General features: G+C 38.6%; 1 protein-coding gene across 1 annotated transcript in view; it reads right to left on the minus strand.

Moving 5' to 3' along the window:
- FARP1 (FERM, ARH/RhoGEF and pleckstrin domain protein 1) overlaps window positions 1-27,782 on the minus strand; it is a 265,054-nt gene that overhangs the window by 95,076 nt on the left and 142,196 nt on the right. The window lies entirely within an intron of this gene.

A 27,782-nucleotide genomic window follows, 5' to 3' on the forward strand; every position in this document is an offset into this window, starting at 1 on the left:
CTTTTTCTGTTGTATAGTATAGATACCATAACAGTATCATTGTCTTAAAATCCATAGTGCTCCACCCATCCAACCCTTATTCCCTTCCTCCTTAACTCCTGACGACCTCTGATTTTTTTACTCTCTCCACAGTTTTGATTTTTTTTTAGAATATTGTGTAGCTGGAATCACAAAGTATGTAGACTTTTCAGATTGACATCTTCCCCTTAGCAGTGTACACCTAAGTTTCCTCCATGTCTTTTCATGGATTGACAGCTTACTCCTTTTTATTTTGGAATAATATTCCATTGTCTGGATGTACCACAGTTTATGCATTCACCTGTTGAAAGACATCTTGGTTGCTCAAGTTTTGGGAATTATCAATAAAGCTGCTATAAATATTTGTGTGCAGGTTTTATGTGGATATGTTTTCAACTCATGATCTCATACCCTTTTTGCAGCCATTGAAACCCTACCCTGTGCTTCTCTCCTCCATGAATATGGCAGAATTTACGCCTTTCTTCTCTAGGTTACCATAACACTTTGTGCAGACGCTCATCTAGACTACAAATATATTGAAGGTAAAGGCCATATTTTATTACTCCCTCTATACACAATGCTTAAAGACCAATTTCAACCAATTTTGTTGAAATGAATAAATAAATCAATAAGTTATTCATCCCACTATATTATATGTAATTAAATATCTATGATTCTGTCTCCCCAGTTAAATTATGAGCTATTTAATCACCTTTATATTCCTACTGCCTAGCAAGCCACCTGGCACTCAATCAATGTCTGCTGAAATCAATAATACACATATATTTTCTATATACTGAATCTATAAGGAAAAGGAACATGATCTATAAGAACTCAATTTCTACCCTAAAAGCTTAGACTCATATACCTTGGTTTCTCTTCACTATCCAGTGGACTCATAATGACCCACTAATAAAATGGGTCCAATTCCACCACATAGCTCAAACACTGGGGGAAAAAAAAGTGTTTCAAAACATGGTCATCTCCAGTTACCACTTTTACATTCTCACCTCCCCTATGAGAAAAGCAGAGCATTTTAGGAACCAATTAGTAACCCAGGAGATTGACGGTGAGAGCCAGCCTGACAAGCACAGCGATGGCCATGTCCACAGCCTGTTCCACTGTGACCCGAGAAGTGTCCAAGATGTTTTAGTGTCCAGTGACAAAGAATCTTTTTTAACAGAACCAGTTTATGCTCCCATAATTCCTCATTATTGAAATCCAGAAGATATTCACTATCTACGGGCATGCAATATTCTCCATGGATAATTCCAAATTCACCAGGCTCTGGGCTTTGAATGCCTTGTCCAAAGGTTACTGGTAGAATTATATCACTTGCACTGGTGGCAGGAGTAACATGTGATTGAGTTTAAACCCCATTCTCCTGTCAAACACACCCCGCCCCTCATATACACCTGCATTTATATAGTAGACTTAGAGACACAGGGATTACTGATCAGCAATCTTATTTTCCATCTCTTCGGTTTACCACTGTGCTCTACTCAGTCATGCTGAGAGCACTTGGGAATTCAACAGCCAAGCAAAAGCAGGGTCCTGGGTTCAAGTTCTCACACCTGCCTCCAAAGACCTTCAAGAATAACTGACACACAGCTCCTTGTTCTAGGCCCTCCTCTCTGTCCAGTAAAACCTGCAGACCTTAATAAGAATGTTATTAAAAAGGGCTAGGGGCTAAGAAGTTGTGGAAGAATTCCTAGATCATGTTTTTAAAGACCACATTCCAGTTTCACAATCCTTCTTTCTCACAATTCTTGACATTTACTATTTGTTACAAAATGAACCACCAATTACCTGACCAGCTGGCAAGCACTCACATTTCCGAAGAATTCCTAGTACTAAGTGAATTTGATAACTTCATCTAGATTTACGGTCTGGGAAATAAGACAATTCAACATTGGAAGTCTAAACAAGTAAAAAGTGAATATACAATGGATGTCTTTATAGATATGATATTCGACTAAGCACCTTATGGAGCACACAGAAGAGAGGCAGACTTACCATCTGAACTGGGTCCTTTACTAAGTGAGCAGCAATTTTTGTGAACATATCGAGCATATCTTAGAAATAGTAAGAGACTGGAAATAGATGCTTGGAATCTAGTTAATAAATGACATAACTCTGGTCTCACTTCCTAATGATTTCCTGAAAATTTAATATTTTGTACAAATCCTTTGTATAAAATGACTGTTCTATGGTACCAACATTTTTATATGGGAGAAGTTAATTTAGAGCTTGAAAGATCACATAGCTTCTAAAATTGTTCTATAAAATAGATACCTATAAAGCATTATACGAATTCCTCTGTGAATGCTGGAAATTTTCAGAGATATAAAGGAAGGCAGTGTGTAACATCACTAGAAAGTATTGATAAAGGTTTAAACGCAGCCACTACATGATAATCTCATGGGTGAGTGGCCCTCAGCATTAACGCCACAATGTACACCAGGTGGCTACGATCTAAAATGCTTCCAGACATCATGACCCCAAAGTTCAGGGTCCCTGTTTCTCTTTCTCTTAGGAGTTGGAGTAGAACTGTCTGGGTACATCCATGCATCCAGGGCTGTGCTGCCTCAGAGAGAGCATCTCAGAGGAGGGAAGAAGAAAAATAGTTGCATCTTCATTCTTGAAAAACTATCCCTTCTTTTCTTCCTACAGTGGATTTACTCCATCCATCTGCAACATCATTTCTCCACACTTGTCTCCAGTGTGAACCTTTTGAACTTCAGCTAAAAGTAATTCTGTTCAAAATCATTCATGGAATGTAAAATGAATAGTGGTGATGACTGCACAACATTGTGAATGTACTTAATGCCACTGAACTGTATATTAAAAATAGCTAAAAAAAGAAAAGAAAAAGGAATGGGGTTCACACTATAAACTAAATAGTTACTAACAACGGTATCTATTTAAACTATTTTTAAGAACAAGAAAATAAAGAATCCATTTTGTTTATATTAGATCTTAGGAAAATATTGAGGGAAACGACCCAGCTCAAGCGCAGTGGCTGCGAAGAGCCTTAGCACATGGGGAGAATGTGTGAATATTCACGTGTGTACACTAAATGTTTGCTAATATTTCTCAGCACAAAGAGCCCTTTTACATGTCTGGTAAAAAAAAAAAAAGGCACAAAATGAACATAGTTGGAAGTAACCACAAATTATGCAATTGGTGCAGGCTTTGCACTGGAAATTGATGATGGGGTTTAAGGCTACAAATCCACAAGCTCTTTATTCCTAAAATGAACCTGTAAGTCAGTCAATAAAGTCTAAATGGGGGAAAAGGTGGCAACAGCGTAGATTAAACCGACAGAACATATAGCAGAGATCCTGAGGAAAATTCATCGTAAAGGTATTTTCTCAAATGGTAACTTAAAGATATATACACACACGCATTTATATTTACAATTATACAAGCTATCATACATGAGCAAAGGAAATCAAGTTATTTAGGAATCATTAGTAATGGTTTAATATGAAAAGGATCTTATCACAATGAATTTTTAGAAAATTGTCCCCAAGTGTCTGTACTGGGCATAATGGCACAGACCTTTAAGACTCCAAAACCATCTCAGAAACTATGACCCCCATATACTGCCAGTCTTGATTAAAATATTCTAGAAGTGTACTCCTTACAGAAAAGAATCCAAATAGTTACATATCATCAGTGATAAGTGAAACTACATAATCTGATTATATCATTTTTTTTCTTATTGACTACTTTTAATTATGCTCCAAAAGACATGTGAATTTTAATCTAGTGCACAAATAAGTTGGCTAATGTCAATCCATATGTCCCTGTGCTTTCTGCATTTTGAATTGGCTTTTCACAGAATCCAATAAAATTAAATTTTAAGAGGAGGTTTACATTCTTGGGGGATGTCTGGCAACTAAGTACTGACTAATAAAAAGTATGAACATTCACATACAGCTTCAAGCTATTAAAAATTGTGAATCAAAGTCGCTTTAGGTTATTGTGCTTTTGAAATATGTCTATGCCTTCAGGTTATTTCTGTTACATAAAGTTTTATGTGAGAATACTTTTTTCCTCCTCTAAAAGAATAAAGACACAATTGTTTCTGGGCTGGGGGTGTCTTCTCCTCCCTCTACCCACCTCCTCGAAGGGTCTGAACCAATGATTCGTTCCACTGGGAACAAGTAGGTTCTGCCTTTCTGAAATAATCACAGACAAAAATCTATAAAGATAATGTTTGATCCGTTTTATAAAATTTGCATCTGCAGAGATTTCAGAGAGCTGTTTCTGGAAGTGTTTTGTTTTTTTCTGGTTTGAGATTAATGTAACCATGACGACCATGGCATGCTCTGACCTAGCAGAAGGGAAGAGCTTCTCTCAAAGGCCTTGGCCCCCTTTTTCCTACCGTTAATACCCATTAGAATATTGTTCAAATCCCCATAACTCACTAAGCTTTAACACATCTGATCTCAAGGAGATTATAACATTGTAGATTTCCTCATGGCCCTTTGTCAGTTTTGGACCAGGTGAGTAGAAGTATTAAAAACTATGATGGCCAGATAAGGCTGGGAGTGACCACATGTAAGCACTGTGCTAGGTGTTCAGGAGATCAACATGAGAAGTGTCTCTCTCTGAGTCGAGTGCAGACAATAACCAGCTACATTAGAATATGTAGTAAGCGCTATGTTAAAGAGAGAGAACACGCATGTGCCCTCAGGTCTCTTCTTCTAAGAACACTCAATCTACTCACTAGATCATGGCTTCACCCTTATAACCTCATTTGACCTTAATTATACCTCCTTACTGCAAACCCAGCCACATTGGGGATTAGGGTTTCAATGTGTGAACTGGGGAGGGGGATGGTGGACACGGTTCAGTCCACAGCTCATGGAATGACAGAAGGACTGGAGACATTGTCTACCTCCTAGGATCCATGTGAAGACTAAATAAAACAATGACTACAAAGCATTTAGCAAAGGGCCTGGCATACAACACAAGTTCTCTATTATTATCGCTGCTACTGTGATAAGAAATGTCACCTTATAGAATTCATGGCAAGGGAAGGCATGACATTGAGAAGGCGGTCCCATTTCCCAGCCTCAAAGGATGGAAAACTAGGCTACCACATTGGTGTGCTGGGTGACAGTGTTGCCAAGGGCAGAGTCCATACCTGGGTCCAGGCTTATTCTGCCCTCGAATGCTGCTGGAGGTGATTCAGAGGAGCGCTTCTCCAATTTATGTGCTCAGTGATCACCTGCAGACCTTGGTAAGCTGCAGATGCTGGGGTGGGGCCTGAGAATCTGAACAAGCTCCCAGGGGATGTTGCCACTGGTGTGAAGATCGTGCTCTTTGAGTAGCAAGGTGCCAGTTGCATCACGACTTGATACTGAATGACAGGTGGATCCTCAGACATGCAGGGCCGGCTGGCTCTGTGGTCTCTCGCCTTGATTTTGGTTTGGGGCTAACATCAAGCTCTAGACTCAACCAGAGCAAAAAAACACCAAACCCACTTTCATGAGCTGAATTGTATCCTTCATAAAGGTATGTTTAAGTCCTAACACCCAGACCCTGTGAATGTGACCTGATTTGGAAATGTAATCAAGACGAGGTCATTAGGGTGGGCCCTAACCCAATAAGGCTGGTGTCCTTATAATATGAAGAGGCAGACACACAGATAGGTCATATAACAACAAAGGCAGAGACTGCCATGATGCACTGTGAGCCAAGGAATGCCAAGGATTGACGGCTCCCACTGGAAGCTGGAAGATGTAAGGAAGGATTCTACCCGGAGTCTCGGAGGGAGCGTGGCCCTGAGGACGCCCTGATGTTGGACTTCTAGCTTCCAGAATTGTGGGAGAATTTCCATTATTGTGTGCTACTAGTCGGTGGTACGTTGTTAGGGCAGCTCTTAAAAACTCATACTGCCATTTTTCATGGTGCTGTTGTCCACTTCTTAGCCACATTGGGGCAAGGACAAAGCATTCATGTTAGTACTGACCCTTTCAAGTAAAGGGATTACAACAAAATAACTCAATAAGCAAATTTGAGATAACATAAAAATCTGGCCTTCAAAATTTCTTGAACTTGATAATCAAATATACTCTGCAAGTCGACTAATTATGAGTAGTTAATTTTTCCTGCTGTTACAAGGTATGTATGTGTGTGTGTGTGTGTGTGTGTGTTTACTGTTGTTGCTTTAGATGTGACTGGTCTTCTATAATTGAAGTTCTTTTTACAAGACAGGCTCTCTTTTGAGACCCTAGTGAGATAGAAAGGCTGGGATTCAGGCTCAGAAGCCACACAGCTCACACTTTCGAACCGTCCCAGCTGTCCACACAGGGTGTAACCTTCCTACCCCCTCTGCACATAGTCAGGAGCTGTCAATGAAGGGGAAATTCAAGGAGAGTACAATTTGAGAAATTCCACAGGAACCCACCTCTCTGTCCATAAATGTGTATTTTTCACATTTTCACAGCACAAGGACTCTGCCAGACTGGGCTTAATATAAACGATGAAAAGAATGTCAGACTTGTGACTAAATATGGCAGACTGAATGCATGCAGCTCGTCTCCGCTACACTCAGAAATCCTGCTTAAAAAGCAGTAAAAGAGGAATAAATTTATAGAAAACAGAAAATGAAAGAAGAGATATCAAGTGAGAGATTTCCCCCAAATTCTAGAAAAAGACAGAGGATAAAACTAAAATCTAATTACGGCTAAGAAAAGAGTCAGCAACAGGAAGCAGCCAAGTTACACAGAAATCCCTAAAAGGTCAGAAATGGGAGACGCCAGGTACTTCCAATAATGTAGGGTAGAGTAAAAAAAGGTTTTAAAACACTGTAATTTGTATCTTCATATAGCTCAGAGTTTACACCTTAAAAAAAAAAAAACCCAAAAGGTTATGAAAAGGAACATTTGGATTAAAAGAACTCTTAGAAGTAAATAGCACAGCAGAAATAAAAATTTCACTAGAAGGGTTTAAAGATACAATAGGAAACTCCTAGAAACTAGACCTGACTACCAAGTGAAGGCAGTGAGGAGAGGAGGTAAGGTATTCAGAGGCTCAGTTCAAGAGTTCCAACACCTGAATGTGACTTTGAGACAGACCTGAGAAGAAAGGAAATTATACAAGCACGGTATAAAGAAGATTTCCAGAACTGAAGGATTTAACTGTCTCACAGAATAAATTAGTACAATCCAATTCAAGGCAAATTACTTGAAAATTTTAGAACACAAGGAATGAAAAGAAGATTCTAAAGGTCATGAGAGAGAAAAGCAAAGGCTAGAATCAGAATGACACAGGACATAACAGCATGTGAGAAACCAGAACAGCATCTCCCTTCCATTTTTCCTAATGAGACATCAATAATAGAGTCTGTGTGACCTGCTGGAGTAAATAAAGACACTTGGAGCCAGATGAAACTGCCCCAGAAGCTCACCCTGTGGGCAGAGGGACCATTACATCTGACACCTGCAATTCATCTAAGCTACACATCCTGGGACATACCAGACTGGGGGACACAGAGTTGCCAACGTCACGCTTGCTGTGGAGCTGGGATTCAAACCCAGCTTCAGAGAATCTGTTCCTAACCTTTAAACCTCAGAGTCTATTTTCCCTCTATCCCTTTCAAGACTTAGACTCATAATTTTGATAAAACCAAGGGAAGAGGCTGACGCTTTGCAGGTGCTATAACTCCAGGCACCACAGCTGGTTAGTTTTGACATCCTGTATGATACATAGTTAGTATGACCATATATGACACAGCCCTTGCAAGCTGAGTGTCACATAAGCCCATTGTGACCTTCTGTCGCAAAGGCAGGACTCCTTAGTTAATGAAGAAATGTTATTATAAAATAAGTTATGGGGATGTAACTTACAGCAGAGGGAACAGAGTCAATAACATCGTAATAACTATGTATGGTGACTGATGGTTACTAGACTTATTGAGCTGATCACTTTGTAGGTATGTAAATGTTGAATCACTATGTTGTACATTTGAAACTAATATAATGCTGTACGGCAATTATAATTAGAAATAAATGAGACAGCTGAAATGTGGGAGATGTTTCTCATGCTGTTTGTCCAGCCCCTGGGTGACTTCGAGAGGTTGTATAATATAATTATTAAGAATACAAACTCTGGAGGTATCTGCCTTCTTGCAAATCCTCTATCTCCACTCCACCGCAGTTGTGACGTTGGGCAAGTTATTCTTTGGGCCTCAGTTTCTTCTTTTGTAGAACGGGTGTAGCGTCTGAACCATTTCATAGGGTTGTGGCGAGGATTAAATGACTTAGTGTACACTGAGCTCTTAGGATGGTATGCAGTACTCAGTAGGCTCTATTGCATTCAGGAGGAGGGAAAATGACTCAAAGACTGATCAGCAGACCTGGTGGTAGCCTCCTCAGCACACCGTGTGCTCACCATTGCTGTGAAATGCCAACCAGAGCAAGAACAGGAACTATGGCTTTAAAGCCAAAGTCTGGGGAGCCAGGACAAGGCTTTCATTCTGGGAGAATGTAGCTAAATGTTTAGGCCTGCCCATCTACTCCTTCCACAAATGCGGCAATTCTTCCTCCTCTCTGAGGCTCCAAGGGTGGCCACGCTGTCTGCCAGGACACACTGTGCTCCTTGTTCCCCTCTGCACTGAGCCCTCGCATTCAGAACACTCATTAAACACACTTCAGATTGGATTTCAGAGCCCTGACTCCAGGCCGAGAAGAGAATGGGCCCTTTCAGCTCCTTCGCTGTAATTTAGCTACGATATAACCACAGCATCATTGGTACAGAACTGCCCTTCCTTCGCGCCAAGACTTTGCGTGTGTGCACGCATGCGTGCAATCAGCGGCGGATTTCTGTTTCTTTCCAGCAAACCAGTAATGCAGTAAGAAAAAAAAGAAAAATGTTTACGGAGAATTTGGCTATTCATAGAGCTGGCTTTGTCTGTGCTTGACTTTGAGCAAGTCATTGTCCTTTGATCACATTTAGAAGTAGATGAGTAAAAAATTCCAAAATGTAGCAAACTTTAAAAACTCTTGACATATTGTTATTTTAAATATTCATTAGGCAGGGAATAAAATATCACACAAATACTGAATAAGGCAAGTATAAATCAGATTAAGACTGCTCATGGAAAGTATTACGCCCTTCCCAGCAAGAGAAAATGCTTGCTTTTTCCTTATGTCTATTTGGTTTGGCATTTCTCTCTTTGGGTTCAGTGATATAATTAAACCTCCAAAGTTCATTCGGTCGGCTGAGCTTGAACTTTCTGAAAATACACCTGAATATCACACACTTGGCCTCCAAAATTATTATTCCATAGGAAGATGGAAAGTAGATATTTTCCTGATTTTAGCTTAACGTTTGAATAGAAAGGTGAAGACTTTGTAAACCAATGCCACCAAATGTGGTTCCTGGTTCTTCTCTTTCCTCAAGTCCAGGCAGCGTTCTTATACCATAGTTCTTGAAACACAGCCTTTCCCCAAGAACCACTCTGCAAGGTTCTTAGAGAGCTTCTAAAAACATTAAATGAAAGAAAATGACTACATTAAGTGTTTATAAGCATTTTCAAAAGAAAACACTTAAAATGTTTTTCCAATTAGTAAGGAGAATGGGAACATTTTCTCAATCCTGAAAAGATTTTTAAAAATTGTTTTACACATATGCCTTTTAAATTTTAAAAATTTGTAAATCAAAGTGTGAAAAACATAGCTTTCAGGATCCTTTAAGAATTCTTGGCTTTGGAGTCCAGAAAAACTCCCAAACATATACTTTTTATTTTTCAGATTCTTCTCAGGTCTAATGTTCTGTTAAGAGTGGAAGAGAATGAGGTGGGAGTGGGCTCCAGGTTTGTGTACCCCCAAGGAGGACAATCAAAGAGTTAGTACTTAACTCCCTTTGCTCAGGTTAATGTAAGCATCCAGACTAGATTTAGGGAAAAGAAACTAATAAATAAGTATATAACCAAAGTACAAGAAGCATATCTAATAGAGACAGAAAGTAGATGGTTACAGAAAGTAGAAAGGTGTCCCCAGGGCCTGGAAGGAGGTAGGGACAGGGTTATTGGTTAGTGAGTATGGAGTTCCATTTGGGAAGATGAAGAGAGTTCTGGGGATGGATTGTGCTAATGGTTGCATAACAATGTGAATGTACTTAATGCCACCAAACTGTACAAATGCTTAAGATGTTGTGTATGTTTTACCGTAATAAAAAAAAAATATCGAAAAAATAGTGACAATCTGTTGAAGGGACTGGTAACTTTAGAGGTGGGAGGAAGAAAAAGTCATGCACCATATAAAGTATTTTCATTATAAAAACAGAGGAAAACCTAACTTTTGGTTTTCCAATGAATGTAGCTATTACTATTAGGTATAAAAACGTATAAGATTACATTTGAGAGCAGCACAGAGTGAGTATCATCATGACTTCAATGCTTAGCTTGTCACTTACCAGCTACGTGCCCACGCAAGTTACATGGCCTGCCTGAGCACTGATACTCCCATCTGAACAATGGAATTATGATATCCCCTAAAGAAGTGGCTAGGAGAATTAAATGAGGTAAAGACACATAAAGTGCATGTAGCAGGTAGTCAATAAATCATAGTTAACCATCACGCTTCCTTTTTAGTTGAAACCTTTTCCAGGTTATTTCCAACTTTTGATAGCTATGAAAACTCCTTCAGTATGTTAAGCCTTACTATTCTCTAATCAACTATAACTTTAAAACTTTTACTTTTCCTTATATTCCAGTATCTTCTATTGAAGAATGAGATAACAGGTATAAGGGGCGGGGGGGGGGGGTGAGGGGTGGGGAGGAGGAGACACATAGTCTGAATGATCTACAAACTGGAAAACCACTAAAAAGCAAAAAAATTATGTTCACCATTGATGACAGTCCCTTCCCATCAGCAACTTGCTAGAATAAGACAAAATATAAGCATACAAATCCTAGACTTAGGAAAAAGAAGCATACAAATAAGTATAGAACAAAAGTATGGAAAACACAACCAAAAATACTAACAGTCTACTAGAAGGACTCAAAGAGTCTGAATTAAACACATTTTCCTTTGACTATCAGACAACAAGCCCCTCGAATGCTAATAACCCCAAGCGCTCACAAATAAGATCATTCTATATGGTTTACATCCCAGATTCTTTAAATTTTTACAAACTTAATACAAAGAAATGCCGATTAGCCAGGATCTAGTTAAGGAGCTGATTCCAGTAGAGCAATGATTCCAAGGGGACTCGGATAATCAGGTTCACCTGGAAACTTCAAGTCATCCACAACCTCTAACCCCATAAATACCTAGAGTCCCACATGCATGAAGTTTGGAAAAGTATCCCTCAGTGATTCAGATTCATATATACATTCATGGCACACAAGAACTTAGAAACCGCACAACTTACCTTTTATGACTTTCTTCTCAAATTCATCTATTTGAATACCTTGATGAAATTTTTTTCATGACAACTTCCTTGTATTTCTTTGCTGCATTTGACCTCTCACTTATGATTACTATCTGATTTATCACAGAAATAATTCCCAAATAGCTTCTCAAGTCAGCTCAGAAATAGTCATCTTCTACTAAATCAGATTTGTCACTCCTCGATGCAAAATGCAAAGTAAAAGCCAGAGTCTTCACAATGGAAAACAAGGTCCCGGTGAGGGTGGGGGTGGGGGATCTGCTCCACCCCATGTCACCAGCCCAAGCCCATATCCAACTGCTCTCCCTCCTGCTTACTCAGCTCCAGCCACATAGGCCTCTTGGCAGTTTTTTTGAACATATCATACAAACATCTGCCTCAGGGCCTTTGCACTGGCTGCTCCCGCTGCCTGGACTCCTCTCTCCACAGAAACCTTCATGGATAATTCCCCCACTCTTTCAAAACCGTACAAATGTCAGCTTCTCAATAGGGTTAACCCTAAACCCCTACTTGAAACTGTAATTTGCCCCCACGCCTCCATCCCTCTTATTCCACTCCTTTTCATTTTTCACTTTCACTTATCATTCTGCAGCATCCCACACAATGTATTTCTTTGTTTCTTATACATGGCTGTCTTTTTTCTGACAGGATGCATGCTTTGCTAGCACATGGATCTTCATCAGTTTTGTTCACAAGAACAGCATGATTCACAGTGGGTGCTCATCAAGATTTGCTGAATGGATGAATGAATGAAATCACTTTAAAGCCATAATTCTCTTAGACTATAACAGCACTGTAAGATGGGGTCTAGTATCTAAAGCCAATTTGAGAATATATTTTTATTTCAAGAAATTGTTGCTCAAAGAGCTGACATCTTCCAAAAGCCATAAATACAAACCACTTATAAAGGGCCAACTACAGGAAAAATGTTAAAAGGAAAATGAGAAAATACAGAACGACATTCTACTGATCAGGAAACATGTCGAACTGGGCAACAATACATGACAAGACTAGACTGACACAGTGAAACCGTCGCATCACTCACAATAATTGGCCATGTGGTCTCTCTACCTTCTTATCCCTCAGATGGCTTTTACAAGTATACAAACCATGTGAAATAAAAGGACGGTTTGTGTTCTTTCAGATATTGTTCAGAGAATACATCAACGTATTGACTGTTTCTGATACAGTACTTTTAGGAGATCCGAACATTAGTTTCTTTTTGAGCAGGTTCACTAGTTCCCTGTTGTGTGATTATTTCAAAATCTGGTAAGGATGTCTTGGATTTAGTACATTCTGTTGTTAAGTCACACTGGTTTTTGGTTCTTGGCTCTGTTCAAAGGCCTTGTCATAAAGCCTTATCTTAAAGCCACACATCCCAGCAATCGCCATTTTAATGATACTTCACCCTTATGCAGTATCTCCACTGCTCAAAGTTGGTGGTGGGGAAATATCAACATGAGACAGATGATAAAAAGCACAAGTACAGATTACACTTTTCAAATAAAATCCTGCCTAATCGTAAATTTACAACATTTAGCAACAAGGGCAGCCTCCAGGTCCCTAATATCAGCACCAAGAGAAAAATCATATAGGAAAACATACAGGTGTTTCTGAAAAAACAAAAGCAAACAGTCCTCTATGGTTTCATGGCATTCGAGATGTTGACCTGCAGTGGCCCATTATAGCAAGGAATGCACATGACTGAAAACCGAGTGCGTCCCCCCTCGATCAAGTTGCGCTACTCAGAGTGACAGCATTCTATCAACAGTGTGTAGTCATTAGATGCAAATTTATAAATAATTACAGTAATTCTAAAAACAAACTAAAATCCTAGAGAGTAATAAGCATGTTTTTGAAGATTCTTTCATCTATTGAACATTTAATGCTACACTCTGATAGAAGAAACAGGGTTCCCAAGTTTACCTAGAAATCAGACTCGATTCTGGCTGAGATCAGTCTTTCACTGTCTACATCCTTAACCGTGTGAGATGACTTTAGCATATTTTAAAATGATGCCACAGGCCAAAACAAAAACTAATCAGAGCCCATATACTCATAGGTATATGCTGGCACTCTATTTTAAAAAACTCGGTGGAAAGTATGTATTATTCTGTCTTCCTTAAAGGCATAATTATGTCCAAATTACATTAAAACAGGAGAGAAGACTCAGGATTGAATACATTTGTGACAGAAAGCAAGGAACAAATTCACGGAAACAAAAGGCAGAATGGTGGTTATCAGGCGCTGGGGGATGAGGGTGTTGTTTTTTAATGTGTATAGAGTTTCAGCTTTACAGGATGAAAAAATTCTGGAGATTTGTTTCACACCAATGTGAATATATTTAACACTATTTGACTGTATTAAAAACTGGCAAGGTGGTAAATTTTATACATTTTTTTTTTTTTTACCACAATTTAAAAAAGAAAAGCAAGGAAGACTAAATCTCTCAATATCAATCTTTCCTTCATGGTACTATAGGCCAAGCTGGTTTATTAACTTCATGGAACGAAACTGTAAAGCAGAAACAAAATATTATAGACAGGCAACACACATGCACTTGAATGTTCTTTTGCATGTATTTATTACTGAGTGAGTCATTTGTGTCTTTATTTTGATTTTCATTCATTTTTCAAAGCAGTCATCTATTGATGGATTGCCCAATGGAAAATTTTCAAAAGCATTTATTGTATCTTTAACAGCTTCGTTTTAACTCAATGTGCCTCCAAGCCTGTCAGGCAAACCTATGAAAAGCAGTCGATGAAACAAGCTTTGTTTTCTCTGCTGAAATGCCCTGTGGCTCTTTCAGGATATTAGGAACAGTGCAGCTTTCAGACCCTGGAGGTTTCAGTTTTTCTTTTCCCCCTTTTCAAACGTGAGACATAGCTCTAACCAACATACTGTTTTACCAACCCCTCAGCCACAAATTCTTTCTGTATGACAGCTCTATCAAAACCAAATTGGAAAGCTACAGATATTAAGATGAATAAATATTCTTGAGAAACCTGAGTATGTGTTCAAGAAGGTGCCTCTCTCATTTATCAATGACTCTAACACACATGTAGTATTGAACCAAGGAACTTGATTCTGAATTCACAGGCACAAAACAGATTAGCAAAAGGCAGGACTAGCATACCTACTGGACTCCCCTGGATTTCAGTTGTAACCCTCTACCCAGAGGTCAGCATCGGTTCACCAAGGAAGAAGCTGGACGAGTTCTGGGAAGACTGTTTACTCCAAAAATGACCAGCCTAACCTAAATTTAATCAGCAAGCCAATGAGGCAGGCAAGAGCCTTCAATTTTAGGAACACTGTATGGTTCCCCAGGAACAGTACATTAAGAGTCAGAGAGGCAGTAACAAAGACCAACAGTTATATTAATCCAACCAGTAATGTTAAATGTAAGAATGGATCCAATGGTGTTATAAAAACATTAAATATATATTCCTAGAAGTACTTTTTTTTTTTAGTACTCATGTTAAGAAGGCTTAACATAGGAAATATAGGCTTAACATAGTTAATATAGGAAATAAATAATTTCTCCCATATCAACATCAATGTATAGACTCAGCACTCCTGGTATAACAGACTGATTGCTTGTTGTCACCCCCAAATTCATATGTTGAAAGCTAATCCCCAGGGTGATGGTGTTAGGAGGTGGGCCTCTGAAAGATGATTAAGTCATGAACGTCACACTCTCATAAATGGGATGAGTGCCTTTATAAGAGAGACCCTCAAGACCTCTCAGGTCCCTTACACCATGTCAGAACACAGCAATAAGAACCAGGTCTGGTTCTTCTCAGACACCAAATCTGCCAGCACCCTGATCTTATTTAGACTTCTCAGCCTCCAGAATTGTGAGAAATAAATTTCTGTTGTTTGTAAGCCACTTAGTCAATGGTTTTCTGCTATAGCAGCCCAACCTGACTAAGACCCCTGGGTGACTACATCAAAGCAAATTTTACGTTAGAAGAAAAATGGGAGTGAAAATTTACCCATCTTATTTGGAATCTCACCATCCAGAAAGAAGGAAGGATTCATGAAGAGAAGTGAAGGACACCTAGACCTAGCAGTTAGAAGAAACAGGACCCAGCAAAGAAAACTGAATATTAGAGAAAGTTAACGACATCCAGTTCTTCGCTTCCTACGAATGGGACAAGGAGACTAAACCAGGGACCATTCAAATGACTAACACTGCGGATGCAGCTGACTCCAAGCTCAAGAGCAGCCAGTGTTGTGGCTGATAATGAAGAGTTGTTTTGTTGCTTCAGCCAGTAGAAACTGGACAGGGTTAGGGCTCAAAAAAGCTAAGGAAAAGTAAAAAACAACAGGAAAGGAGATTTTCAGATTAGAGAGAATGAACCTTCTAATCTAAAAATATTCAACAGCTTAAGTTTGTCTTAGAAAGAAATGAGCTGCTACCTCCAGCAGGATTTAAATATAAGTGGGATCACAGAGTAGATGCTGGCGTTGAGAAGAATGCTGCTCTTCCTGCCCCAGGGTGCTTTTTGCTCCCCAAATTCCAGACATTGGTTCTTTCCTGACTCCTGGGTAGGACCATGCTTAGAATATTTTTTTTTTTAAAACAAAATTAACAGTTCTAAACTCTAATATGATGCAGGATATTCTGTATCTAGATAAGCTTTCAGGTGCCATCAAATACTAAGCTACTGTGACCCACTGGGGAAATGGAAAATCACTTTAAACAAACATGGTTTGAGCAACTTAGAAGGAATAAACAGATTTATGAATTGATGATGATTTACATGTATATGTGTGTCTATTTTCACAAGAAAACTTACAAATGGTCTAGTGATCTGTATCTCGAATAAAGATTTGTCTTGTGGGAGACAGCTGGTTTCCTACTGTACCTGGTACTGGCTGTCTGTCCAAGTTGAACTCTGCGCTGGCGCATCGCTCAGCATCCAGGACCCAGACCTCTCCGTACCTTCCACATATACTCCCCCCACCCCAAACAAAACAGTTGTCATCACTATTTAAAGGACACTTGGAGAAGTTTGCCACTTTTTGAAAAGAATATTCCACCAAGTCAAGTCTGCTCAAACTCCATAAGAGGTGAAAGAATTGAAAATGCATGACATTAAAGAGACATTTGAAAAAAATATAAAGACAGTAGGATTAGTTTTAAAAGGGAATGAAGGAGAGAGAAGGCTATAGTTTGGGATTTCCCATAAACTGGATTCAATTTTGGTCCAGAAGGGAAGAAAAAAAGACTTTCAAATAAATTGTTTTTATAAAAGGACTAGATCTTTATTTTTCCCAGCTAAAGAAAAATGCAATGCGATTAATCACGGTCATTTTAGTAAACGCCAAAAATAAGTTGCTTTAAGTTGCTAGTATGATGAATATTCAAGGCCTTTCACATTATGTCAAACACATCGGGTGTTCATAAACATCATCACTGAGTCTAATGAGGTCTCCTGCAATTGTTCAGCTGAATACAAGTTATATACCTCAAATTTAATATAATGTAACTGACTTTGTATTAAGTGTGTTGTTCTTTAGAAGTGTCTTATTGTCAAGACAAAAGACAAACACTGTATATATTGCATGATTAGACTTATATAAGGCATTTAGTATAGTCGATCTCACAGAAACAGAAAGTAGAATGGTGGTTTGCCAAGAGCTGAGGGGAGGGAGAAATGGAGAGTTGTTAAATGGGTAGAGATTTTCAGATTTGCAAGATGAAAAAATTCTGAAGACTGGCTGCACAACAATGTGAATATACTTAATACTGAACTTCAAAATGGTTAAGGAGGTAAATTTTATGTTACATATATTTTAAAAATTTTTAAAAATTAAGTATATTACTATGAGAAAGAATATCAAACATTGGTGAGGACGTGGAGCAACTGGAACCGCTGGGCGAGTAAGTTGGTGCCACTACTTTGGAGAAATGATGGGCGATTTCTAAGCCGAGCATATACATAGACCCAGAAATTCCATTAACGTGCAACAGAAATTGTATTCACCGAAAGACATATTGTAACCCTATGTTAGAAACAATCCGAATGTTCCTTATCAATAGAACAAATAAATAAATTGTGGTGTTCATTCGGGCAATGAGAATGAATACACTATTGCCACAAGTAACACCATGGGTTAATCTCACAAACGTAATGCCAAATGAAAGAATTCACACATACGAAATATATGTTTGATTCCACCGATCATGGAGCCAGTTGCCATACTAAACTGTGGTATTAAAAATCAGCACAGTAACTATCCTTGGGGTGAAGCAATGACCAGGAGGGGTCACCAGGAGGAACTTCATGTTCCATTACTTGATCTGAGTAATGGACACCTGAGTGTGCTCGCCTTGTGATTTAGGGATGTTTCTGTATGAGTATTACACTATATTAATATTTAAAGTTATTGCTATAACTTGATAGAATTCATTTATTATGATTGACCCAACCCTATGCTCCTGAAATCTGACAAATACCGAAGTCCTGGGTTATCACTCCTCTAGGCAGCCTTCTGCAACATTAACATGGAGTAGTTTGAAACAGCCATCTGCCACACTGCCTTTACAAAAACGCCCTACTTGTGGAATATATTCTGGATATCCACAAGAATGTTGATTCTGTCTTGCACGTTACCCTAAAGTTGACAGCTTCTCCTTGTTGCCTCTTTTCCTTCCCTCCAGTGTTGAGTCTGGGAGGAGGAGAGGGAAAAAGACAACCTACGCAGCTGATGCTCTGTGGGTTTCTGCCAAGATCACTCCCAGGGCGGAAGAGGAATGAGAACGAGACAGTGAAGGAGTTGCTCTCCATCCCATGCCATGTCCCAGAAATTCTATTTCCTGTTAACACTACTTGGAGAAGAGTAGCTATGCAAAGTGGATAAAGGGTGAGAGAACCACCCTCTAGTACTGACCTTCTACTGAAGTATGTATTTCTTAGTATCCAAAAATAATAAAAATTATATGCTTCGAGGATTTCTAGTACAAATAGAAAACATACAGTGTTGACATGTCTTCCATAAAATGCCAAAGGAAATCCCATAATATAAGGTTTCAAGACAGTGCTGTTTAACTATTATTCTGTAATAACAACTGCCACTGTGCAGCAAGTAATTTTTTTTTTTCAGGAATCTTCCTTACAGATTATTTACCAATCAGGCTGAGAAAACTATTTTCCAATGGTTCATGGCAATGTCCTGAATTGCTTTAACATTCACATTCTCTACCCAATTTGACTAAGAAACTTTGAAAATAAAGAGCATTAGACACAGTCAATAAACGGCACCTCACAATGCCCTCCATAATAATGAGGAAGGCAGCCAAGAGTCTTGGAAGCCAATAGGTCAGTAAGTCTTGACTGGATAGTGAAAAGCAGAAACAGCTCCCTGCAGACCCCCCGAATGGGGCTCAGATCATAGAAGCCTGATGCTTCCAGGGGTCTTTACTGGCCCATAGTGGGGGAAAAAAGGAGTTGGAAAGGGAATGGATGTGAAGGCAGAGGCTATGGAAGATTTTCAGAAACACATACCAGGTTTGTCAACATATTCTGATCAGAGAAAATAGACCAGCAAGTGCTTCAGATTTTTTTCTGAGGGTAAACATTTCTTTTTTTCTTTTGACGACCTTAGAGAAGAAGGTGTATAAAGTCAGCATATCAAAAAGTAGACTCCAGAAAATCTCAAATCATTATTCCATCAAACTACACAGACTCAATGGATAGAACATGAATTTCAGCTAGGTAACAATTTACAGTCAGTTGTAAGTTAAATGTGAAAACTCTAAATACCAAGGTTACCCACTACAAAATAAATCTTACATAAGGAGCAGTGGGAACTGTACTTTCCTTGTCCCTATTGCCAAAACACACAAGTTGGATTAGGTATGCCAAGATTTCCTCATGAAAATGGGATTTCCTTCATGAAAGACTGGGCGATAAAGTATAAGAGCAACTTGAACATTTTTTATTTCCAAGCCATAAATTAAAACACAAAGGAAACCAAAAGCCACTAAGAAAATATCTCCAAAAGTAGCACTATAAAAGAACTCAAATTTATAAATGAAGTAAAGTGAAGAACTGTTTTAACCCTTAAGTCACAGACTTTAAGAGCGAATTTCCTAGTGTACTGAATACATTAAACAATACAACTCTAACATATTAAATTTAGACGTAGTTCAGTTGTGATGCATTTCAGAATGTATGTTAGTTATAAAGATGACTAAACTCTATTCTGGCTCTGTAGTATGTAATTACTTTGAAGTTAACTTCCTTAGAGACTTAAAAAAGAACTGTTGACACTCAAAAGGAAGATAAAATTATGGGGCTTTGCAAATATTCTCTGAATTATTCTAGAAAGGGAGAGAATTTTTGTTCCCTCTACAGGCTAAATAAAGTTAACAATAAAGAGTAAGAACCTAAGTTTTTATGTTATATTTATAGTAGCAAGATATACTAGACTTATTTATTTACTTTTTGTTTGTTTGAAGACCCACGTTTCTAGTCTCCTTTAAAAGTAAAAAAATAATAGCTGGAGATGTGCCAGTTAGAGAAACCTAAAAGATGGCCTTCAGGAATTTTCCTTTAAAACGAAGCAATCCAGAAAGAACCAATAAACACGTAGATCAAAACAAGTACATATTTTCATGCATTAGGAAGAGGCTAGAAAATATATGATGAACATAAATTCAACATATCTATTATTGATATAGCAATAGTAATAATGGGAGTCTCGAATGAGAAAAAAAGACTACCTTAAGTAACCCCATCTTGAAATCTGGCAGGAAACTCAGCAAGAAAAAGTAAAAGCTCATTATGAATCAATGAACTTCTCATTATAGAGACTATCTGAACCACATTTTAAATAAAATCTAGTTGGCCTGATTGCAGTACATACTAATGAAAATTGTAACAACTCTAAAATCTTCTATGAAATATGTTTATAGCAATCCCTCTCAACCCCCAACCATAAATCACCCCCTCAAAGGTGTTAAAAGAATGTACCAATCACCTATTATTAAGCAAAAAATGCTTTATTTCATCACAGATGATGACAAATGAGATAAATACACCCACATCTGTAATGTAATTCTATGCATTGTTGATATTAATGCGTGTATGCTATGTATGGGATATGCGTATGTGCATGTTTTCAGTTAGTTGGGTTTGGCTACCTCTTGCGCAAATGCACACAACAACAAAAAAAACTAAAATTTTGTAAATTCCACAGTACTAGAAATTCCCCATTTGCGCTGGAATTCTTGGACAATTCCCAAGCAACAGCCTCTACTCTGTCAGTGCATTCTTCCATGTTCCTCAAGAGTTTGTCTTCTGCCAGTAAGAAGCACCTGTCTTGCTCACATGGCATTCAAGGAACAATATTTGGCTAAGGAGCACTGACAACTAAGAAGGATGACAGCACAGTAGTACGGCTGTTGCCAAGTAAGGAAGAAAGTGGTCCAAATCAGAGTTCCAGATGTAGGCTAGTGTTCTGGGAGTCACTGCACTTCACCAAAGATTCTGCACACTGTCAGTATCTTTCATGAAGTACCTCTCCAATGTTGCTGTCTGTTGGGCCCTGTGCATACATACGTATGCTGACTACAAAAGACCCACTTCAGATCAAAACACACACACACACACACACACACACACACACACACACACACACACTGAAAGTAATAGTTGGAAAGAAGTATTTCATGCAAATAGAAACAAACAATACTTCTATCAGACAAAATAGACTTTAAAACAAAGGCTATCATCTGCAAAGAATGACAGTTAAATGACTTTAAAACAAAAGACTTTAAAACAATGACAAGAGACAAAGAAGGACATTTATAATAATAGAGTTCAATTCAACAAGATATAACTCTTGTAAACATTCTACACCCAACGTAGGTGCACCTAAACATATAAAACAAATACTGACAGACATAAAGGGAAAGATTGACAGTAATACAGTCATAAAGAACTAACATCCCTCTGACATCAAGGTAGATCATCCAGACAGAAAATCAACAAGGAAATAGTGGCTTTAAATGACACACTAGACCAGATGAATTTAATTGATATTTTTAGACCACTTCATTTATAAGTGGTAGAATATACATTCTTTTAAAGTGCGCATGAACATTCTCCAGGGTAGACCACATGTTAGGCCACAAACAAGTCTCAATAAAGTTAAGAAGACTGAAATCACATCAAGCATCTTCTCCAATCATAATGGTATGAAACTAGAACTCAATTACAAGAAGAAAACGGAAAACATATGAGCACATGGAAGCTAAATAACATGCTACTAAACAATGAATGGGTTCACAATGAGATCAAGGAAGAAAGCACGATACCTTGAGACAAATGAAAATGAAAACGCAATGACCCAAAAATCTGTGGGACACAGCCAAAGCAGTCCTCAGAGGGAAAGCCATCGCAATACAGGCCTGCCTCAAGAAATAAGAAAATTTTCAAATAAATGATCTAACCTTAAACCTAAAGGAACTAGAAAAAGAACAGACAAAATCCAAAGTGAGTAGAAGAAAGAAAATAATAAAGATCAGAGCTGAAAAAAAAAAAGACTAAAAATAATTACAGAAGATCAATGAAACTAGAGCCGATTATTTGAAAAGATAAAATTGATAAACCTTTAACCAGACTTAAAGATAAAAAGAGGTCCCAAATAAATAAAATCGGAAATAAAGGAAGCAGTGGTAACTGACACCACAGAAATACAAAAAATGTAAGAAAATCTTGTGAACAATTACATGCCATCAAAACAGACTACCTGGAACAAAAGGATAAATTCCTAGAAACATACAATCATCCAAGACTGAATCAAGAAAAAACATAAAATCTGAATAAACCAATAACTACTAACAAAATCAAAACAGCAACCAAAAAACTATCAACAAACAAAAGTCCTAGACCAGTTGGCTTCACAGGTAAATTTTAACAAACATTCAAAGAATTAACAGCTATCCTTTCAAACTCTTCAAAATACCGAAGAGGATGGAAGGCTCCCGACCTCATTTTACTAGGCCAGCATTACAATGATTCCAAAGCCATACAAAATACATTACAAAGAGAGAAAATTACAGGCCGATGAACACAGATGCAAACATTATAGGCCTGATGAACACAGATGCAAAAATTCTCAACAAAATATTAGCAAGCCGAATTCAGCAATACATGAAAAAGATCATATACCTTAACCAAATGGGATTTATTCCTGGGATGCAAGATTAGTTCAATATCGACAAATCAATTAATGTCATATGCAACATGAACAAGGATAAAAATCATAGGATCGTATCAATAGATGAGAAAAAGCATGAAACAAAATCCAGCATCCATTTATGATAAAAAGTCAGTAAAGTGGGGATAGAAGGACCATACCTTAATATAATAATCAAGGCCATATATGACAAACCCACAGCTAATACTTAATTATCGGGGAAATACAAATCAAAATGAGATATTACTTCACATCTATCGGAATGGCTATCATCAACAAGTCAACAAACAACGAATGTTGGCAAAGACATGAAGAAGAGGGAACCCTCATGTACTACTTTTGGTGGGATTGTAAATTGGTACAGCCACTATGGAAAATATTATCAAGATTCCTCAAAAAATTAAATATAGAACTACCATATGATCCAACAATTCCACTTCTGTATATTTACCTGAAGAAAACAAGAACACTAATTTGAAAAGATGTATGCATCTCTATGTTTGTTGAACATTATTAACAATAGCCAAGATACAGAAGCAACCTAAGTGTTCACTGACAAATGATTAGATAAAGATGTAGTACATATATACAATGGAATATTACTCTGCAAAAAAAGAGAATGAAATCTTGATATTTGTTACATCATGGAGGGACCTTGAGGGTGTTATGGTAAGTGAAACAAGACAGAGAAAAGACAAATGCTATAAGATTTCACTTATATGTGGAATCTAAAAAACTAAATAAACAAACAGAAACAAATTCACAGATACCAACAATAGATGGTTGACAGATGGGAGGGGATTTGGCGGGCTGGGTGAAATAGATAAAGGGATTAAGATGTACAAATTGCCAGTCATGAAAACAGTCATGGAGCTATAAAGCACGGAAGAGGGAATACAGTCCATAACACTGTAATAACCATTTATGGTGTCCGATAGATACTAGACTTATCAGCATGATCGCTTCGTAAGTTATATAAATGTTTAATCACTATACTGTACACCTGAAATATTTTGTCAACTGTAATTGAAAAATAAAAAATGAGCAAGAAAATAAAAAATTCCTCCATTCTGTAAGATTTCCAAATACCAGTGCTCAAACAAGTTATGGTTTTCTTTAATAACAAAGAAGTTAAAATAGGCAGGTCATTTCAGGGAAGGCAGTTTTCCTTGACTGATATTTTAGAAGAGTCAACCATTTATTACTTAAGGTTAACTGTTCACGGTCTTCTATCTCCACCTCAACGTTAACACATTTTTTTCCTGCAATAGCATTATGTCATCTTCCCCGTGGAATTTTCACTATCGCTGCTTCAGCCATACGTGTAACAGACCATCTGTCACCTAAAGAGCATGACACCGCAAAACACTGGATGAATCAGGTGGTGACTTCTGTTCTTACTCCAAAGCTGGTTTCAGTTCCTTGACTTTTTAAAGACCCAACCATTTCTACGTTTAAGTTTAACTTATTTATATTAACGCTTTAACATGTAACTCAGGTTTGCTTTAGTTACCTAGACTCAAGAGCGTTCGACTTATTAACCCACTGGCTAAGGGCTGAGAAGGGGGCGTTCCTTGACGACTCTACAGAAGGAAATGGAATCTTTCTTTAAGGCACAGGGGAAACCAGGCAACAGGTGCCGAATGCTCAAAAGAGAAGGGGTCCTCCATTCCGTGGGTCCGTGGTGACAGCTTGCCTCTCCCTGGCTTTCCAGACCAACAGGACTGGAGGGTTTGTATGAATCAGACCAAGAGCCGTAGGCAAATTCACATAACAGAGCTTTAAGTAATGTAAAAGAAGCCAGGGAGAGGTTAAAGAGAATACGGAATCCTGTCACATTCTTCTTATGTAACTCAGATGACTCCAAGTCCTTGAGTCACAGACAGGAAGGAGGGAATGGGGTCACCTGCACTTTCCCCAACTGGAGGAAGGTATCTCTCCAGGAGTAAATGTCGGCTCCCGTTTTGCATTCAGATTCATGGAGGACGTGGAGGAGAGGGAGCTAACGGCACATTTCCAAATATCATTAGTGCTGTCGACAGAGGACTTGGTTCCAGCAGCTCCCATCAACCTGCAGAATTGGTAGCTTTTTTAGAAAAGAGACAAAAAGAACAGTGCCCAGATTTCTTCCAAGGTCAAAGTTCTGAAGAAATGACGGCTTTAAGACCGTTTCATTTTAAATTCAAAATATAACAAATCCTGAAGTTTTTCTAATAGTTTAAGATTTCCTGTGGACACCATAAAAGGAAGGTCAATCTGCTTATTCTGATCGGACTTGAGAAACTATGTTAGCATCTCATAATATTCACAAGGCCTAATGAGATAAGCTCCTGGGGATAAGAAGAAGTAAAAAGAGAATATCTATTCTTTTTCATTTCATTCTAATCTTCTAAAGATGATTTTAAGAATTCGGCCTCACATGGCTTCGGACAGGTATAGGTGTTATTCATAAGTGGTGACTAGCAAGTTGAACAAAACTATATCCAGACAAATGTCTGGCAGCAAGAGGTATGTGTTCAAATTGTTCTGCGGGGCTCTGGGGGCACAGAGGAGGTGCTGGGCCAATCAGAAAGCTTTTGCAAGAGTTTGCAACCACCACTGAGAAAACGACACTGTATTTCTACTTGTGGTAGGGCTTGTGATTCTGGGCTCATGTCTGAGAATGAGAATCTTCTAGCCCCCACAGGCCTGGAGAAGCTAGGAAGGCAGGTCTGTAGAGAGAGGGAAGGAGGCAGGCCCACCAGGGAAAGAGACAGTGTGGCTGACCCCAGACCAGGTTCAGGTAACATCACGATTCTCAACTACTTTCCAACTCTGGTGTCTGAGATGGCACTGTAGCCTGTGAATTTTCATTTTGTTTAAGTCACCTTAAACAGTCCTTCATTTATAACCTAAGATGTCCTCTGTATTTCAGAAATACACTTTCAACTTTTTTTCCCAGTGAATATAGGTATCCAGGTTTCGAAAATAAAGACTAGACTTGGATTTATATTTAAAATGTTCTAGAATATTTTTGCTCTTGAGAGAATTATGCTAAGTGAAGCCAGGCAGAGAAAAACAAATATTACATAGTATCATTTATACGTGGACTCAAAAAAAAAAAAAAGTCAAACTCATAAACAAAATAGAAAAATGATTACCAGGGGCTGGGAAGCAAAGGAGATAGGGAGAGGTTGGTAAAAGTGTACGAACTTCCAAGTTCAAATGAATAAGATGGAACGTAACACAAGGTGACTATAGTTGGTGATACTGTATTGTATAACTGAAATCTGCTATAAAAGTAGAACTTAAATGTTCTTTCTCTCTCATACACACACACACACACACAACCATGTGAGGTGATGGATGCGTTAATTATCTAGATGGGGGAAATCCTTTCACAATGTATACATATAACAAATTACCACAATGTACACATTCAAAATCTTATTTTACATGTCATCGATAAAGCTGAGATTTGGAAAATATTCTAGAATAGTAGATTATAACAAGTTACTTGTGAAAAATAAAAATAATTTGATCCTGCCAAGTTATAGAGTTGAGAGTTGTCTTTTTTTTTTTTTATAAACATGCGCTATTGTAGGTTTACATATAAATTTATGGAGGAAAAGTAGAGAAATAAGTGAAGACTGTAAACTTATTCTTGATTTTCTATATTTTCCCCCTCCAAATATATCACAAATTGTTTTAAAAATGAATTCCAAAGGGTCTAAGTTGTGTATGCATTTTATATATTACAGATCCATAAATACAACTTCCCATATACGAAGCCACAAGGTGTGTAGGCAAACGATGGCAACTCATCACCTGCTGCCCAGAACTGGACATGGGCAGGGGGCTCTCGGCTCTCTCTGGAGCAACAGGGCAGATGGGAAAAGAAACCAAAGAAAAGGCGGGGTGCGTGGGGAAGCGGTGGCAGCCTGAGTGCTAGTTTAGCCCTTCACCAGCTCACCTTTACCGCCTTGGGAGAATGCAAGACTGGACAGGGAAAGGAGCAAGAAGCCCAGGAAAGCAACAGCCGCTTTCAACTGGCAGATGCTGAGGAAACACAGGGTGGGCTGGCCTTCTACACCAGGCCACCTCCCGGACTCCTCTCTCTGATTACGTGAGATGACAGACAGCTTTTATGGACTAAATTGTTTTCCTTCGAAATTCCTATGTGGAAGCCCTAATGCGCAGTGTGGCTGAGTTTGGGGTGAGGGAGTAATTACAGTTCAGCGAGGTCAGATGGGTGGAGTCTTGATCTAGAAAGAGTAGTGTCCTTTTACGAGACACCAGAGTTTACTTTCTCCCCTCCATATGAGGACACAGGGACAAGGTGGCCATCTGCAAGCTAGGAAGAAAGTCCTCTCCAGGAAATGAATCAGCCAGCACCTTGATCTTGAACTTCCCAACATCCAAAACTATAAGAAAAATACATTTCCATCATTTAAGCCATCCTGTTTGTGGTATTTTGCTATGGCAGGCTGAGCTAACCAAGATGGCAACTTACCCCATAGGATAGAGGGAATCAATTAAAAATTCCAATTCCATCTTTACCCTCTTAGGAAAACAAGTGGATAGAAACAAAACAATCACCTGTAGAGCTGAAAGGGGCCTTGACTGTAAGTCAGGAGAACTCTATCTCATGAACAAATGTCCATTTCCAAATACATTCGTGGAGTTGACGTCTCCAGTTCCAAGGATGGCACAGATCATTCCAACTGGAGTTTCATTTTTAAATCTCTCCCACCCTCTGGTAGTGGATTTCCTTTATGCTCAGCTTTGGTCAAAATAAGCAGCTGCCTCTCCAGGGGCAATGGTGGGCAGGGAGCGGGAACGAGGCCCCCTGCACACAATGTGGCTGCGGCGCTTCCGCAGGCCGCGAGTCAAGCGGCTTGTTTTCTGAGAGGAAGCCCCACACTTACCCAGGGCTTCTGCGGCAAAAACTGGGATATTCAGGGTATTTTTAGAATCAGCCTTACAGGTTTTCCTTCCTCGGTTTACTAATCTACCAAGAACATGTAATGAAAATAGGATGGAAAGAACGCGTCTTTGCTTCCGAGCAGGGATGGATTCTTCGCAATGAACCTACTGATCACACATGCTCAAATGTCAGCCCTAATTTTATCTCTGCCTCCATCGAATCTGTGGCCACT

Source organism: Rousettus aegyptiacus, unplaced genomic scaffold (assembly GCF_014176215.1).
Source record: "Rousettus aegyptiacus isolate mRouAeg1 unplaced genomic scaffold, mRouAeg1.p scaffold_m13_p_11, whole genome shotgun sequence".
Lineage (NCBI taxonomy): Eukaryota > Metazoa > Chordata > Mammalia > Chiroptera > Pteropodidae > Rousettus > Rousettus aegyptiacus.